Raw genomic sequence first — 13,343 nt, 5'->3', positions numbered from 1 at the left:
GAAGAAAAGAAAAGAAAAAAAAAGAAAAACCACAAAAAACTGTGCATATCCCAGTAGCTTGCTTCTGGGCTGGGTCTGCCTTTTGCCTAAAGGCTTTAAAAAAGAGCACAGAGCCATCTGCACTTGGACATCCTGGTGACGTGGCCTAACTTCTGACATCTGGGTCCTAAAAAAGAAGATAAGCCATGGTGTGTCCTTACTGAGAAGGCCTTAATTCCAAAGTGAGGGCTGGCAAACCCAACAGCACAGCACTCAGAGGAGAAGACACAGTTGTTTACTGAGTCGAGCTGTCTGGCTTCCCAGGACCCTCAGCTCAACCATAGCACAGTGTTACCAGGATATCAGATGCCCAAGGGCAGTGCTGACGTGCAGCCTGCGACTGTGGCCACAGCACTCAGGTTAAAAAGAAACCACACAAAATTCATGTTTCTGCTTGTCCAGACTAGAAATTAATTCAACCCTGGCCTGTAGCAGCTATCTTTTCTATATCCAACTGGATGCATGAAGGCAGTCCTACCTGGTAGGGGGAGGTTGGAAGGATGAGAACTGTCTACAATTAACCTTTTCATTAGCACAGAAAATTTAGACAACCAAGGTCCCAGTTTCTCATGTGAAGGTCAGTTTCTTACATCTCTGTGGACATCCTAACTGATTCACCACACATTGCGCGAAGGTACATTTCTATTGGTTTTTCGAAATGCTAAGAGGCACTCTCAGGCAGTATTAATGTATGCACTTATGACTTCATAGGTGCCAGTACTGCACGAGGTTCCAGTCTAGTACTAGGTTCTAGTACTGCACTAGATACTAGCACTGCACTAGGTACTGTGGATTTGAGGGGCCAGGGGAGAAGGAAACCATTCTGATTGTCAAGGAATTTCCTATATGGTTACAGAAACCACATTCATTAGAGAATGAATAAATTACCGTTGTGCTCCTATTAGACTATATAAGAACTGTACAATGCGATGTCCTGGGGTTGATGAGTATAGTTTTAAATCAACTATATCTGCAGCCTGTGAAAAATCTATTCCCCTTTTTCCTAGTTGCAGTTCACTCACCAGTTTCTCTGCACCCTACCGCGATGAGACCTCCCCTTCCATGGGCTAAACTAAACCCCAAGCAGTGCTGGCTGTTAATGAGATGAGCACCACGCCGGAGCTAGGGTCAACTGAGTCAGGAGAAGAATCCTTTGCAGTGCTGCAGGGCCCTAATTGTGTCAGGTATTTTGCCCAAATTAGCATGGCTGAGGATTGGCTGCTGCTTCTAAAACAGTCTAGAAGGACTGAGCCCTGTCTCCAAATTGCTTCGGCAACATTACTCATTCTCAGCACGACTCTGGTTTCCGCTGTCCCAGTTTACAGATGGGCAGCCTAAAGGGAAAGGATGAGATGGCTAAACTGAAAGTCACAAAGGAAATCCCGGGCCAACCTCACCCCCCGCACCAAGGCTTCCTCCAGCTGCGGTCTGCACCCCCACAGCCCCAGAATGCTGGGCGGTTTTCTCCGAGAATTGGAAACCTTTTCCCAGAGCACCCTCCTACAAAGCCGTACGCTGAATAACAAGATGGTTTCAGGCCTTTTTCTAATCATAAGCCCCCAGATTAGATAAGATCAACATGAAAGTCTCAGATATGCCTTAGGAATTTAAAGGAAGGACAGAAAAGGTTGAAATCTGTAGTGCATGGAAGAGGAGATGGCATGATGAATTAGTAGTAGAATCTTACAATGAAAAAGGGAGCTCCTCCACAGGCTCCCAGCACATCAGCTGGTGATTATGCCCGGCACCAGGATGCCGGAGCGAGGCAGAGCCACTGGAACGCGTCCTCGCCTGCGCCCTGCTCTGCTTGTTAGACATAGCATCTAAATCACTTGTGCTCCAAAGGCATTTTTTTCCCTATACTATTCATTCTTATTGTGCTTTCTAATTCATTACTTTTTTTCTCCTACCTGAGCTGTTGGAGATTTAGTATTGACTGGCTTCTCTGTGTTTTTCTTTAGTCTAATTCATTATCACCAAGTCTGTGTTTTTGTGTGTGTGTGATCAATATACGCACTTAGATTGGTTTAAAATAATTCCATGGAGAGCCTCATTAGTGTCCTCGGATAATAGACGCAGGTCTCTGGGAGAAGGGAGAGTTCATTGGGGACCACGGTGACAGAGCCCACGAGTGCACCTCCCTGCGTGTGTGTTGAACATGCTAGAACATGCATGTGTATGTTGTCGGGTCCTCAGGCTGCATGAAGCTGCTGCGTGTGCACCGTGTCCCTGCTTGCGTCCCCGCTGTTCGTACTGAGCGCTGTGAGAGCCCGCGGCGTCAGAGTGCAGCTCATTGAGACCCAGACGCCGCTTGGTTCTCAGTCTTCTGCATGTTTTTCACACCACTTATGTTTACTGAAACTACATCTTGAGTTGAGTGTTTGAGCAATTTGTTCTCGAGACCAATAAGGGCAAACTCCCTGAGTCAGAGCTGATGCCAGTGAACTGGTTGAGAAAGTGAAAAACATGGGAAAGAGGCTGAGAGGAAAGAACGCTGTGAGTGGGAAGAGAGGAGGGAGCACCTGTCAGAACTGGCTTCGTTCATGTCTATTCATTCTTTAAAGGGCTTCTCTTTGTCCTTCATAAACTCCAGTGTTCCCCTGTCTCCCAGGCTGGGGTCTCCTTGCTCTTGCCACAGGCCAAAAAGAAATCACAGATTTCCTCTTGGCAACTTTTTTTGTTCTGTAATGGGATTTTACTGAAAGGCAGGAGGAAAAAGCCCTTGAGGTGACCAAAAGCTTGTTTTTAATGCATATGATGTAAGGTGAAAGCTTTAAGAAGGTAAACAGAGTTTGGCATGGTGGCACAAGACTGAAGTTCCAGCAGCTTGGGAGGCCAAGGTAGGAGGATGGCTTGAGACCAGGAGGTTGAGGCTGCAGAGAGCTATGACTGTGCCAGTCTACTCCAGCGACATAGTGAGACCTTGTCTTTAAAAATAGATAGGCAGATTGATAGATTGACTGATAGATAAATGATAGATAGATGATAGGTAGATAGGTAGATGGATAGATGACAGACATATAGCTAGATAGATAATAGATTAATCCATGGATGATAGATAGATGATAGATAAATAGGTAGATAGATAAATGATAGATAGATATAGATAATAGATCAATCCATTAATGGATAGATGATATATAATTGATTGATTGATAGATGATAGATAGACTGATTGGTTGAGAGATGATTGATAGATAGAAAATAAACCTGTTTTTTAGTTTATTCACAAAGTGGCACAAGCATCATCTCATTCCATTTTAGAACATTTCACCCCCACCCCCAAATTATGCTTTAGCATTTAACAACCCCCCACCAAAACTCACCTCTGTTTCCCCCTCATGTCTTCATTTCGCAGAGTTTGTTGAGCACTGGTCTTGATATTAGGTTTACGGTGACAGAGAAGACACAAGCTCCCTTTTATTACAAAGATTCCATTTCCATGTGACTGTATTTACTACTGTCAGTCCTCCATATCCAAGGGTTCTGCATCTGCGGATTCAAGCAACCTCCCTTGGATCAAATACTTGAAAAAAAGAAATGGATGGTTGCATCTGTACTGAATTTGTACAGACTTTTTTCCTTGCCATTATTCCCTAAATGATGCAGTATCACAGCTATTTACATTCGCACTTACATTGAATTAGGGGTTATAAGTAGTCTAGAGGTGATTGAAAGAATATCGGAGGATGTGCTTACTTTATATGCAAACACCACACATTTTATATCAAGGACTTGAATATCTGTGGATTTTGGTATCTGCAGAGGTGTCCCAGAACCAATCTTCACAGACACCAAGGGATGACTGTGCTCTTATTTGTGATCATATATGTTAAAAGTGTCCCTCTGAATTAGAGAGGGAAGCTGTCACTAATATTTTAGAACAGGCCACCCTGATCAGTCTTTAGTGAGTGGAGCATCTCTGCCTGAAAACATCTATATCCAAATCTTTTTTTTGTTTGTTTTTTGAGACGGAGTCTCACTCTCGCCCAGGCTGGAGTGCAGTGGCACCATCTCTGCTCACTGCAACCTCCACCTCCCAGGTTCAAGCGATTCTCCTGCCTCAGCCTCCGGAGTAGCTGGGATTACAGGTGTGCCCACACCCAGCTAATATTTGTATTTTTAGTAGAGACAGGGTTCTACCATGTTGGTCAGGCTGGTCTCAAACTCCTGACCCTTCTGATCCTCCTGCCTTGGCCTCCCAAAGTGCTGGGATTACAGGCATGAGGCACCGTGCCTGGCCCAAGTGTTTCATAAGGAAAGGAACTTCAGGTACACCACAGAGTGTCTGGAGAAATTTTAAAATTACTAATGGGGTATGTGCTCAAACATTGGCCCCTGAGGAAGCATTTATGCCCATGAGGATTCCTGCCCTCAAAAATTTAACTGTGTCATTTAGATACACACAAAAAATGGTGCTATGAATGTTTCAGTGCTGCATGAGTCTAAGGTATTACTGACCCTAGCCGTTCAGTGATTGGAGATTAGACTAGACCCACTTATTAATCCACCCATCCATTAATTAATTACTCAATTAATATTTATTGAACATCTACCATGTGTCAGGTTCTCTTTTAGAAATGCGAGTGTATCATACATTTTTATGTTACCCACCATGCTAAGTACATAGCAAGACTCAGAAAACACATATGATTAGACACTGAGAATGCTATTTTTTGGTGCCTTTGGTCATAAAATGTTAGGATCCAGAAAAGCAATTGTTAGCTTTGCCCCTAACTCCCAAGTGCTGTTGTTGTTCGGAAGCTTTTCAGTTCCTCAAAATCATTCAGGAAGATAAATGAGTAAACTTTGCAGCACTAATTGACTCTTCAAATTTCAACGTGATTTATGCCCTGTTTTGTTTATTGCTCAAATAAGCAAAATCGGAATGGATTGTGTGATTATTTTGAAATATAGTTAAGTCCAGATCACTTCATTCTTCCTGCATCATTTCTTTAACTAATCCATCTCTACCCAGGAGATGATTCATCGCCGAGCCTGCCAGGGATTCTTTAAAATAAATGAATAAATAAGAAGCAAGAAAGAAAAATGAAGGAGGACCACTAAGTAGCCCCCAAATAAATCACTGTACACCTTCCTGCATTCTCTTTCTCTCTGCCTGTCTTCCTCGCTCTCACACACACCTCTAAGAATTTCAGAAGAATCCAAGACATGCTGGAAAATCATTTGATGCGGGGAATTGGGGCTTAAGCCAAGTGTGCTGCCCTGGCCTCCATGTGCGAGGTGGGGCCGGGCACTTCTGCAGGAAGCCGGCTGGGGCCAGAAGCCCATGGGGTGGACAGGGCAGCAGGTCAGGGTCAGCTCCTCCAGGGTTTGCCTCTGCCTTGCCCTCTGAGGGTCTCCACTTTGTCCCTTCAGGCAGTTGGAGATATTTCCCCCTCTGACTAAATCTTCACGCAGATGCTGGTCAGTTACCTGGCCCTGAGCAAGTCGCTTTGGGCCTTGGTGGAACCGGGAAATGAAGGGACGTTCGCTCCCTATGGCTGTGGTGAGAAATCGCCACAAACTTCGTGGCTTAAAACAACAGAAATTGCCCCTCGCAGTTCTGGAGGCCAGAGATGTGGACACAGTTGAAATGACAGTGACAGAGAAGGGTGTGGAAGAGAGGAGCGGGGCTGCAGTCATGCCCAGGACACTGACTTTTAAAGGGTGGTCAGAGAAGATCCCACAGGAGACGAGGACCAGAGAGGGAGGTGAGGGGAGAGCTGGGACAAGGGGCGGTCCTGAACATCGAGACAGAGAAGCAGCAGCGGAATCGTGCGCAGGGAGAGACCACCCAGGCCCAGGACAGGGAGGCCACGGTCTTTGGCACCTCGATGGACACAGAAGATCTTGAGAGAAGCAATTTCACTTTCAAAATGGATGGAAGCCATATTGCAGTGGGTTAGGGACAGGGGAGAAGGTCAGAAAGTGGCCCTCGGATTTGGACCAGTCACTGGGTTGGATCAAGACCAGTAGGGGTTGGACTGATGATGGGTGGAGAGGCTGCGTGGGGGGAGGTGCTCATGGGTGGGTGGAGAGGCTGTGTGGGAGGAGGTGCTCAGAGGTGGGTGGAGAAACTGCCTGGGAGGAGGTCCTGGTTGTCTGCATTTCCTTTGGGAGAACAACTTTAGGGAAAGGAAAGAGACTGGTGGAGCAAAATCCCAGAGGCTGAAGCAGCATAAAAGTCTATCCTCCGTGGAAAAACTTGCAGGAGCCAAAAGCACAGATTCCTTAGTGAAAGGCACCAACCTGAAAGGCTATACTTTGTATGATTCCGACTATGTGACATTCAGGAAAAGGCAGACTTACGGGGGCGTAAGCAGAGCTGTGCTTGCCAGGGTTTGGTGGGGTAGGAAGGATGAATAGGCAGAGCACACAGAGGTTCAGAGACCCAAAAGACGTCTGTATGATCAGGTGCAAGACAGATGGATTTGTCACAACCCAGAGAAGACACAGGCAAAGGGTGAGCCCTAATGTCAACTATGGGACTTAGTTAATAATGATGTTTCAATATTGGTTTATCAACTGTACCAAATGCACTACACTCATGCAAGATGTTTGTAATCTGGAAAACTGAGGGCAGGGGAAGAAGGAGGATATGGGAGCTCTCTGTAGTTCTGTTCAGTTTTTCTCTAAACATGAAACTGCTCTTAAAAAAATTAAGCTTATTAATTAGAAAATAGTAATAAATAATAAAAGTTTACCAGGAAGGTAAATGGAAAGGAAAGTATTTGATAGTTCTAGGCTGGAACAAAAAAGGAGGTACAGGAGGAAGTGCTGGCTGAGACAGGAAGGGGATGCCTGGTCACTGGAGACTGAGAGGAGGGAGGAGCAACAGGTACTTCAGTGTGTCCAGGAGGAAGCACGTCTTTCTGCAGGGAAACGGAATCTGGGCCAAGCTGGAGCCACCCAGAGGCAAAGGCTGAGAATGAGGCTGATGGAGAGGGAAGCCCTGTAGGCAAAAGGAAGAGGGAGTGGGAATGGGTGTGGGAGGGAGAACCTTCAGTGCCCCTCTGTCTGCCCCACACCTCCTTGTCCCTTTAGAGTAAGGAGGCAGTAGGTACAAGGGAGATGTGAGGAGAGCAGGAAAGACTGGAATTGGCATTGAGGACAGACGTGTCTCACACCTCTGGGTGGTTGTGATGATGGGAATGGTTAGTGGCCAGCTGAGGTTGGAGACATTGCATTTGTCATTCTCAAAGGTCGAGGTGTTGATATGGAGGAGGTAGATTCAGCATAAAACCAAGTTGGGCATTTGCTAGTCTGGGCAGAGAAGGAGTTGTGTGAGGAAAGCCATTCAGTAGGGGATTGGAGCAGAGGATGAACGACCACCAAGTGGCTCATCAAAAAGGGAATTCCCACAGTGGAGAAGAAGTTGGAAAAATCACTCTCAAATCCTCTTTTAACTTGAAAGGAAAAGTATCTGATATCCTGCAAGAAACCAAATTCCAATGCAAAAATGTAAGTTCCTTTCATAGGAACAGATGTGGAGAATATGATTGAGGATTGAGACCCTAAATCCAGTCTCCCGCCTGACACAGGGATTGAACCCATTTGTGTTTTGCTACAGAGTTCCATGGAGTAAATTTGTCCCAATATCTGACATGTTACTGGGTCTTTAAAAGAAATTACATGTAGTTGTTGTAATAACATTTTATCAGTATTCAACCATCGATCCTTTCTAATTAAGTGAAGGGTTAAGGGAATACACATATACATCTACACATTCACATATATGTGTTGTGTGTATTATATTGCATGGTCAAATTATTTACCAGTTTATCAATGAATAAACCAGCATTTATGGAATATCTGCTGGGAAGTTCTGTGCTACCTATTTTCACATACAATAGATTATTGATTCCAACCCTATGAGGCAAACATGATTATTCTCATTTTATACAGGGAAACAAACGGATCCAGTTACTCTATCGCCCCAAGCCCTTTGCTCCTAGTGGCAGAATTCAGAATTAAATTTACAGCTTCTTGGAATTCTTTCCATGACTTCACAGCTTCCTGCCCATGAGGGACATCCTGGTGTTTTTGAAGACAGATTGCCGCAACTCAATTCTGTCATCTTGGAGTCATTTGTTTAACTTACAGAGACTGAGAGATTGAGAGGTTGAGAGAGTCACTAGCTAGCACAAAGAAAATAATTACCTCTTTGGACTATGCTAGAGTTTATAAATTAGTAGCCATTGTTTCTCTTGAATTTCATGACCATGCTGTAGGAGGAGGGTAGCTATTGTTCCCATAGGAGAAAATAAGACACAGAGAGTTGCTGAAGGCCGTGTGATCCATACAATCCATAGGGTTGGGACTAGGATGCAAACCTTTTGATTCCTAGGGTGGTTCTGTGGAAACTCCTGTAAAGTGTTGGTGGTGAGGGATGGGAAATGCATCTTAGCTTATGGAAGAAGTAAAGGACTTCTTGAGCACAGGTGAGCACAGGTAATAAAATTGGAATTAGTGAATCACCATGGCGTATTGGCCCTAGTGTTCATGCAGTCTTGCAAAGCACTCCGTATTATTTCCAGTTAGCATTTACGGGAATTTACATCTGTCATATCAAAGAAAAGTTAATCCCCTGCTGTTTCTGAATATCTTAGACACCTATTGGAAATCACGATCTAACAAATTGAATTTCAATATTCAGTAAGGCAATGGAGTTTAAGTCTTTCTGATCCCCCACTCTGTCCTCTGTGCTTAGAAAATTCCAAATAAACACAGGTAAAGTGAATTTGTTAGGCTTATCTCTAAACTTGCAAAAGGATCTTTGCTGAGAGCCACCTCTAGAACCTACCTTTATTTACTAATTTATTTGTTTGTTCATAGGCACATATTGAGGGCCTGTGCTATGCTACATATGGAATTCTTTTTTTTTTCAGTTTTTGAAACCAAGGTCACAGTATGTTGGGAGGGAAATTATCTGACTTTTCATTTCTATTTAGGACAATTTTTATAGCCAATGAGATATAAGCTATGAAATTCTTTTTTTAAAGCTTTTTATTTTGAATAATTGTAGACATAGAAAGGTTGCAAAAATAGTGCAAAAAAAATCCTGTATTTCTCATGTCACCCCTCCTAGTGATAGCATATTTTATAACTTTAGTATAATGATCAAGAATAGGAAATCAACATGGGTGCCATATTGTTAACTCATCGACAGGCCTTATTTGAATTCTATCAATTTTTCTACCAGTGTCTTTTCTCTGTCCCAGGACCCCATGCTGCCTTTAGATGTTCTTTCTTCTTAGCACCCTCCAGTCTGTAACATTTCCTCAGTTTCTTCTTGTCTTTCATGACCTTGCACTTTTGAGGAGGTCTGGTCAGTTATGTTGGAGTGTCCCTCAGTTTGGGTTTTTCCCAGTGTTTTCTCATGATTGGAGTAAGGTTCTGCATTTTGGGTGAAAAAAAAAATCACATAAATGATTATTTGTCCTTCCCAGTGCATTATATCCAAGGGGCTTCAGTGATGTTGGCCTTGGTCACTTGCTTAAGTGGCTGTCTGCCAGGTTTCCACTGTAAATTTGATGATTTGATTTATTTAATTATTTATATTAGTAAAGACTCATGGGTATTTATTTTATTCTATGGATTAATCCAGTACTATCATTCATTTTTTTGTGTTGATCAAACTGTACTAGTGTGAGTCATTAGAAACTCCTTTAGGGTTAGCTTGACTGTTCTCTCAACAAACCCCCATCTTTTTTTGAGTATTCCATTACTTTCTGGTTCCATAAAATATTCCTGACTCATTCTGTATTTTCCCTGCCCCGGCCCAGATACAATTGCTCCTCCTAGAATCCCTATTTTATTTTACTGGGTGATGGTATTTAGACACCAAGATCCAGATGCTAACTGTGCTCATTGCTACTGGGGTGTCATTGTTTCTAGGCCTTCTCAGTGGACAGACCCAGGACATATATGTATGTATACTAACTCATGGACACACACAAAACTACATTTTGGATCTCTTTGTGTACATAGAGATTAAAAACCATGAGTTTATACAGATACCTCTGATTTCAAACTTCACAGTTTATCTTAGTGTTCCCCTTTTCCTTATAACAGTTTTTTTCCAACAGTGAAAAACCTGGCTTTCATTATCTCCAATATATTTACATATTTATCCAATTCTAGCATGCACACAGTTTCAGATTTGATCATCCAACCCCCTGGGAGAGACACATTTACTCACTGAACTACAGCGTTTATTTACAGGGTTATTTTTTTTAATTTTTAAATTTTGGCTTTAGCATATTTAGTCAAAATACTGTTTCTCAAAGTTACTTATGGTTAGTTGTTTCCCTCTCCACCCACTTCAGTGTGGTTTTGTGTTTCACTTGTAATGGGGTTTTGTTCTTTTGTTGGTGTTCTTATTCCATTCTGGGTTCCCCAACATCCTGGTTCCTTTTTATTGTTTGTTTTATTTTGGGAGTATCTGAAACCCTACTGTTGTCTAAGACTTGAAGTGATACAGAAAGATATACTTAGATAATCTGATTTCAAACTTCACAGTTTATTTTAGTGTTCCCCTTTTCCTTGCAACATTTGTCTCCAATAGTGAAACAGGTCCTGACTCTGATTATCTCCAATATATTTGCATGTTTATCCAGTTCTGGTATGCACACAGTCTCAGAATTGATCGTCCAAACCCCTGGGAGAAACACATTTACTCACGAAACTACAGAGAATCTTCCTTCTCTCAGCAGTCCCATCTTTCCACCCCTTTTCCACCTACACCCTATAGGTAATCAATCTGGTTCCTGGTTTCTGCTTCCTATATTTCTTTTTTCAAAAAGACTCAATTCATATATATTCTCATATCCCTTTCTTCTATTATACATAACTATATCATACTATATACATACATATATATGTGTGTGTGTATATATATATATATACACACATACATACTATAACACATACTCTTGGGCTTTGTTAACTCTGACATGAAAATCACTCCATATCTGTTTATAGAGTTCTTCATTCTCTTTTACACCTGCACCATACTTTATTGTATGGGGGGGTGGTTATAGTTTCGGGGATTTTTATAAATTAACAAATGATAATTGTATATATTTACAGGGTACAATATGATATTTTGTTATATGTATACATTATGAAATGATTAAATCAAGCTATAACATCTCTATCACCTCATATACTTATCTTTTTTCATTGTGGTATAACAGTTAACATTATTCTCTTAGCAATTTTGAAACATGTATTAAATTCTTATTAACTCTAATTACCATACTCTGCAACAGATCTCAAAACTTATTCCTCCTAAACGGAAACTTATGTATTCTTTATCAGCCACCACCGCCCGTCAGTCCCCTCCACACCCAGCCTCTGTAATCAGCTGCTACGTCTACTTTTGCTGCTCAGTACTATTGAGCCTTAAAAAAGAAGGATGTACCATTATTTATTCAACCACATATTGTTTCCAATATTTGCAACTACAAATAAAACTACAAGAAATATAAACTTGTGCACATGTATTTGTGCATTGTTTGAGTTGAATTCTCTAGGAGTCTAGAAGTGGAATTGTTGGGCTAAAAGTTAAGTATTTTATTAGGTATTGTCAAATGTCCCTCTGAAATGATTGCACCAGTTTGCTTACTGACAAGCAAGTCTGAGAGTGCCTGTTTCCCTACAGCCTCCCCAGCATCACGTGTCATACATTTTTCTTCTTTTTCCAATTCTCATAGGTGAGAAATGATGTCTCAATTAGTTTTAATTCCTACTTCCTTAATTTCACATGTATTTGGGTACCTTTTCATATGTTTGGGGGCCGTTTTTATATCTTTGTGTGAATTGTCTGTTCATGTCTTTTCTCATATTTTATCTTTTTTTGTTTTTTTTTTTAATAACCTCAGTTTTTCGAAGTTTTTGTATGTTAGGGATATTAGCCATGTGTCCATGGCATATGTTGTAAATAATTTTCTCCTGGTTTGTAAGATGTCTTTTGTTTATGATGCATCTGTCATGCAGAAGTTTTATGTTTTTATGTAGTCCAACTTATTAATCTTAATTTCTGGCTTCTGAATTTTGAGTCATCAAAGCTTTTCTCTACACCAGGGTTCGAGAGGAACTAACCTGTGCTTATGAGAATACTTTGAAACATCAAAACATGCTAATGTTGGTGGGGTGCGGTGGCTCAAGCCTGTAATTCTAGCACTTTGGGAGGCCAAGGAGGACGGATTCCCTGAGGTCAGGAGTTTCCAGCCTGTCTAACATGGTGAAACCTTGTTTCTACTGAAAATACAAAAATTAGCCAGGCATTGTGGCAGGTGCCTGTAATCCCAGCTACTCGGGAGGCTGAGGCAGGAGAATCACTTGAACCTGGGAGGCAGAGGTTGCAGTGAGCCAAGGTCCTGCCACTGCGCTCCAGCCTCAGTGATAGAGCAAGACTCCTTCTCAAAACAAAACAAAACAAAACAAAACAAAACAAAACCATGCAAATGTTAAAAACTCATCTGTTAACAGAACCTGCAATATTAGGACTTGCTTGCATCTTCTGATTGCTGGGCAGCTGCCTTCCCAGCTGGTTTCTAAGCAGCAATGTCTTCTCTGAATTGGCATCGTCGCTCTACCCTCAGGCTTCCTGGCTTCTCCAAACCCAGACACTTCATCTAAAACTACCTGGGGCATTCTGGACTCTCCAGCCTCCCCCATCTCTCTTTACTCTACATGTATTCCTTGTTTTTCCTGGTCGTTGTATTCAGCCGTTGCTTTTGTACTTTCTATTGATTCCAATCCACCATGTCCTTAGCCCCTTCACCTTTCTTCCCTTCCTGCCTCATCTCCTTTGTTCATGCAACCCCTAAAATGCAGCATCCTCCCTTTCCAAAGGTCATACAACCATTTCCCTCTACAGTGGGTGCATTCCCAGCTATGTCTTCTGCATAAGAAATATATGTATATATATAATTTATTTATTTATTTATTTTTTGAGGCAGAGTTTCCCTCTGTTGCCCAGGCTACAGTGCAGTGGCACAGTCTCTGCTCACTGCAAGCTCTGCCTCCCGGGTTCACGCCATTCTCCTGCCTCAGCCTCCCGAGTAACTGGGACTACAGGCACCCACCACCATGCCTGGCTAATTTTTTGTATTTGTAGTAGAGACTGGGTTTCACCATGTTAGCCAGGATGGTCTCGATCTCCTGACCTTGTGATCCAACTGCCTTGGCCTCCCAAAGTGCTGGGATTACAGGCATGAGCCACTGTGCCCAGCCCCACATAAGAAATATTATAGCTAAGTGATGGGATGCTTACCTGACAGAGCCCAGCAGGC

General features: G+C 42.4%; 1 protein-coding gene across 1 annotated transcript in view; it reads left to right on the top strand.

Annotated features, from left to right (window-relative positions):
* DPP6 (dipeptidyl peptidase like 6) overlaps positions 1 to 13,343 on the top strand; it is a 423,259-nt gene that overhangs the window by 185,702 nt on the left and 224,214 nt on the right. The gene's annotated exons all lie outside the window — the stretch shown is intronic.

Source organism: Rhinopithecus bieti, unplaced genomic scaffold, assembly GCF_001698545.2.
Source record: "Rhinopithecus bieti isolate Rb0 unplaced genomic scaffold, ASM169854v2 scaffold_50877, whole genome shotgun sequence".
Classification (NCBI taxonomy): Eukaryota; Metazoa; Chordata; class Mammalia; order Primates; family Cercopithecidae; genus Rhinopithecus; species Rhinopithecus bieti.
This window is presented reverse-complemented; position numbering and strand designations above follow the sequence as displayed.